Source organism: Vanacampus margaritifer, unplaced genomic scaffold (genome assembly GCF_051991255.1).
Source record: "Vanacampus margaritifer isolate UIUO_Vmar unplaced genomic scaffold, RoL_Vmar_1.0 HiC_scaffold_172, whole genome shotgun sequence".
Classification (NCBI taxonomy): Eukaryota; Metazoa; Chordata; class Actinopteri; order Syngnathiformes; family Syngnathidae; genus Vanacampus; species Vanacampus margaritifer.
In genome coordinates, this window is record NW_027520882.1 from 7,501 (window position 1) to 12,500 (window position 5,000).

Below are 5,000 nucleotides of genomic sequence, written 5' to 3' on the forward strand. Positions count from 1 at the left end.
CGGCCTTCATTTCAATGGGGGATTTGGACGCCTGGTCACCCGCCATTCATTTCAATGGGGAGATTGGAGCCCTGGGCACCCGGCCTTCATTTCAATGGGGGATTTGGACGCCTGGTCACCCGCCATTCATTTCAATGGGGAGATTGGAGCCCTGGGCACCCGGCCTTCATTTCAATGGGGGATTTGGACGCCTGGTCACCCGCCATTCATTTCACTGGGGAGATTGGAGCCCTGGGCACCCGGCCTTCATTTCAATGGGGGATTTGGACGCCTGGTCACCCGCCATTCATTTCACTGGGGAGATTGGAGCCCTGGGCACCCGGCCTTCATTTCAATGGGGGATTTGGACGCCTGGTCACCCGCCATTCATTTCAATGGGGAGATTGGAGCCCTGGGCACCCGGCCTTCATTTCAATGGGGGATTTGGACGCCTGGTCACCCGCCATTCATTTCACTGGGGAGATTGGAGCCCTGGGCACCCGGCCTTCATTTCAATGGGGGATTTGGACGCCCGGTCACCCGCCATTCATTTCAATGGGGAGATTGGAGCCCTGGGCACCCGGCCTTCATTTCAATGGGGGATTTGGACGCCCGGTCACCCGGCATTCATTTCAATGGGGAGATTGGAGCCCTTGGCACCCGGCCTTCATTTCAATGGGGGATTTGGACGCCCGGTCACCCGCCATTCATTTCAATGGGGAGATTGGAGCCCTGGGCACCCGGCCTTCATTTCAATGGGGGATTTGGACGCCCGGTCACCCGCCATTCATTTCAATGGGGAGATTGGAGCCCTGGGCATCCGGCCTTCATTTCAATGGGGGATTTGGACGCCTGGTCACCCGCCATTCATTTCAATGGGAAGATTGGAGCCCTGGTCAATCCCTGAAGAGAGACGCTCTCCCCCTGGTCCATGGCGCTCTCCCCCTGGTCCATGGAGTCCCGCAAACGGCCAGCATCAAGCCCCGAAGACAGGCGCTCTCCCACTGGTCCGTGGAGCCCCGAAGACACGCGCCAACAGCCAGCATCAAGCCCCCAAAGAGAGGCGCTCTCCCCCTGGTCCTTGGAGCCCCGCCGACGGCCAGCGACAAGCCCCGAAGTGAGGCGCTCTCCTCCTTGTTCGGCACATGCACGCACACACACCCCTCCGCACGAGCCCCTGTGCGCCCGGCGCGCCCGCAGTTGGAAGAAGGGAAAGAGGGGGAAGAGCTGGAAGTGCTGGAAGTGCTGGAAGTGCTGGAAGTGCTGAAAGTGCTGAAAGTGCTGAAAGTGCTGAAAGTAAAGGGGAAAGCGGACAGCGGCCAGCGGACAGCGGCCAGCGGACAGCGGCCAGCGGACAGCGGCGACAGGCCAAATGTGCTGAGGGCGGCCGCCTATAGTGCTCCTATTTCGGCTATGGCAGGCGCTCTCCCCCTGGTCCATGGCGCTTTCCCCCTGGTCCATGGAGCCCCGCCAACAGCCAGCAACAAGCCCCAAAGAGAGGCGCTCTCTCCCTGGTCCATGGAGCCCCGCCAACAGGCATCAAGCCCCGAAGAGAGGCACTCTCCCCCTGGTCCATGGCGCTCTCCCCCTGGTACATGGAGCCCCGCCAACAGCCAGCAACAAGCCCCGAAGAGAGGCGCTCTCCCCCTTGTCCATGGCGCTCCAGGATGGGGGGGCCAAATGTGCTGAGGGCGGCCGCCTATAGTGCTCTTATTTCGGCTATGGCAGGTGCTCTCCCCCTGGTCCATGGCGCTCTCCCCCTGGTCCATGGAGCCACGCCAACAGCCAGCAACAAGCCCCAAAGAGAGGCGCTCTCCCCCTGGTCCATGGAGCCCCGCCAACAGGCATCAAGCCCCGAAGAGAGGCGCTCTCCCCCTTGTCCATGGCGCTCCAGGATGGGGGGGCCAAATGTGCTGAGGGCGGCCGCCTATAGTGCTCTTATTTCGGCTATGGCAGGTGCTCTCCCCCTGGTCCATGGCGCTCTCCCCCTGGTCCATGGAGCCACGCCAACAGCCAGCAACAAGCCCCAAAGAGAGGCGCTCTCCCCCTGGTCCATGGAGCCCCGCCAACAGGCATCAAGCCCCGAAGAGAGGCGCTCTCCCCTTGGTCCATGGCGCTCCAGGATGGGGGGGCCAAATGTGCTGAGGGCGGCCGCCTATAGTGCTCTTATTTCGGCTATGGCAGGTGCTCTCCCCCTGGTCCATGGCGCTCTCCCCCTGGTCCATGGAGCCACGCCAACAGCCAGCAACAAGCCCCAAAGAGAGGCGCTCTCCCCCTGGTCCATGGAGCCCCGCCAACAGGCATCAAGCCCCGAAGAGAGGCGCTCTCCCCCTGGTCCATGGCGCTCCAGGATGGGGGGGCCAAATGTGCTGAGGGCGGCCGCCTATAGTGCTCTTATTTCGGCTATGGCAGGTGCTCTCCCCCTGGTCCATGGCGCTCTCCCCCTGGTCCATGGAGCCACGCCAACAGCCAGCAACAAGCCCCAAAGAGAGGCGCTCTCCCCCTGGTCCATGGAGCCCCGCCAACAGGCATCAAGCCCCGAAGAGAGGCGCTCTCCCCTTGGTCCATGGCGCTCCAGGATGGGGGGGCCAAATGTGCTGAGGGCGGCCGCCTATAGTGCTCTTATTTCGGCTATGGCAGGTGCTCTCCCCCTGGTCCATGGCGCTCTCCCCCTGGTCCATGGAGCCACGCCAACAGCCAGCAACAAGCCCCAAAGAGAGGCGCTCTCCCCCTGGTCCATGGAGCCCCGCCAACAGGCATCAAGCCCCGAAGAGAGGCGCTCTCCTCCTGGTCCATGGCGCTCCAGGATGGGGGGGCCAAATGTGCTGAGGGCGGCCGCCTAAAGTGCTCTTATTTCGGCTATGGCAGGTGCTCTCCCCCTGGTCCATGGCGCTCTCCCCCTGGTCCATGGAGCCACGCCAACAGCCAGCAACAAGCCCCAAAGAGAGGCGCTCTCCCCCTGGTCCATGGAGCCCCGCCAACAGGCATCAAGCCCCGAAGAGAGGCGCTCTCCTCCTGGTCCATGGCGCTCCAGGATGGGGGGGCCAAATGTGCTGAGGGCGGCCGCCCATAGTGCTCTTATTTCGGCTATGGCAGGCGAGAGCCCCCGCTGGAGGTGGCACTCTGAAAATATTTCGAAAAAAGTTGACTTTGAAAAAATTTGAGAACCAGGATTGGGGGGCCAAATGTGCTGAGGGCGGCCGCCTATAGTGCTCTTATTTCGGCTATGGCAGGTGCTCTCCCCCTGGTCCATGGCGCTCTCCCCCTGGTCCATGGAGCCCCGCCAACAGCCAGCAACAAGCCCCAAAGAGAGGCGCTCTCCCCCTGGTCCATGGAGCCCCGCCAATAGCCAGCAACAAGCCCCAAAGAGAGGCGCTCTCCCCCTGGTCCATGGAGCCCCGCCAACAGGCATCAAGCCCCGAAGAGAGGCGCTCTCCCCCTGGTCCATGGCGCTCTCCCCCTGGTCCATGGAGCCCCGCCAACAGCCAGCAACAAGCCCCAAAGAGAGGCGCTCTCCCCCTGGTCCATGGCGCTCCAGGATGGGGGGGCCAAATGTGCTCACTGAGGCCGCCCATGGCGCTCCTATTTCGGCTATGGCAGGCGAGAATCCCCCTGGGAAGTGGCACTCTGAAAATATTTTGAAAAAAGTTGACTTTGAAAATTTTTGAGAACCAGGATTTGGGGGGCCAAATGTGCTGAGGGCGGCCGCCTATAGTGCTCTTATTTCGGCTATGGCAGGTGCTCTCCCCCTGGTCCATGGCGCTCTCCCCCTGGTCCATGGAGCCCCGCCAACAGCCAGCAACAAGCCCCAAAGAGAGGCGCTCTCCCCCTGGTCCATGGAGCCCCGCCAATAGCCAGCAACAAGCCCCACAGAGAGGCGCTCTCCCCCTGGTCCATGGAGCCCCGCCAACAGGCATCAAGCCCCGAAGAGAGGCGCTCTCCCCCTGGTCCATGGCGCTCTCCCCCTGGTCCATGGAGCCCCGCCAACAGCCAGCAACAAGCCCCAAAGAGAGGCGCTCTCCCCCTGGTCCATGGCGCTCCAGGATGGGGGGGCCAAATGTGCTCACTGAGGCCGCCCATGGCGCTCCTATTTTGGCTATGGCAGGCGAGAATCCCCCTGGGAAGTGGCACTCTGAAAATATTTTGAAAAAAGTTGACTTTGAAAATTTTTGAGAACCAGGATTTGGGGGGCCAAATGTGCTGAGGCAGGCCGCCCATGGCGCTCCTATTTCGGCTATGGCAGGCGAGAATCCCCCTGGGAAGTGGCACTCTGAAAATATTTTGAAAAAAGTTGACTTTGAAAATTTTTGAGAACCAGGATTTGGGGGGCCAAATCTGCTGAGGCAGGCCGCCCATAGCGCTCCTATTTCGGCTATGGCAGGCGCTCTCCCCCTGGTCAATTTCAACCCCTGGGCACCCGCCAGTCGATTTTGACCCCTGGGCACCCGCCATCCAATGTCAACCCCTGGGCACCCGCCAGTCGATTTCGACCCCTGGGCACCCGCCATCCAATGTCAACCCCTGGGCACCCGCCAGTCGATTTCGACCCCTGGGCACCCGCCATCCAATGTCAACCCCTGGGCACCCGCCAGTCGATTTTGACCCCTGGGCACCCGCCATCCAATGTCAACCCCTGGGCACCCGCCATCCAATGTCAACCCCTGGGCACCCGCCAGTCGATTTCGACCCCTGGGCACCCGCCATCCAATGTCAACCCCTGGGCACCCGCCAGTCGATTTCGACCCCTGGGCACCCGCCATCCAATGTCAACCCCTGGGCACCCGCCAGTCGATTTCGACCCCTGGGCACCCGCCATCCAATGTCAACCCCTGGGCACCCGCCAGTCGATTTCGACCCCTGGGCACCCGCCATCCAATGTCAACCCCTGGGCACCCGCCAGTCGATTTCGACCCCTGGGCACCCGCCATCCAATGTCAACCCCTGGGCACCCGCCAGTCGATTTCGACCCCTGGGCACCCGCCATCCAATGTCAACCCCTGGGCACCCGCCAGTCGATTTCG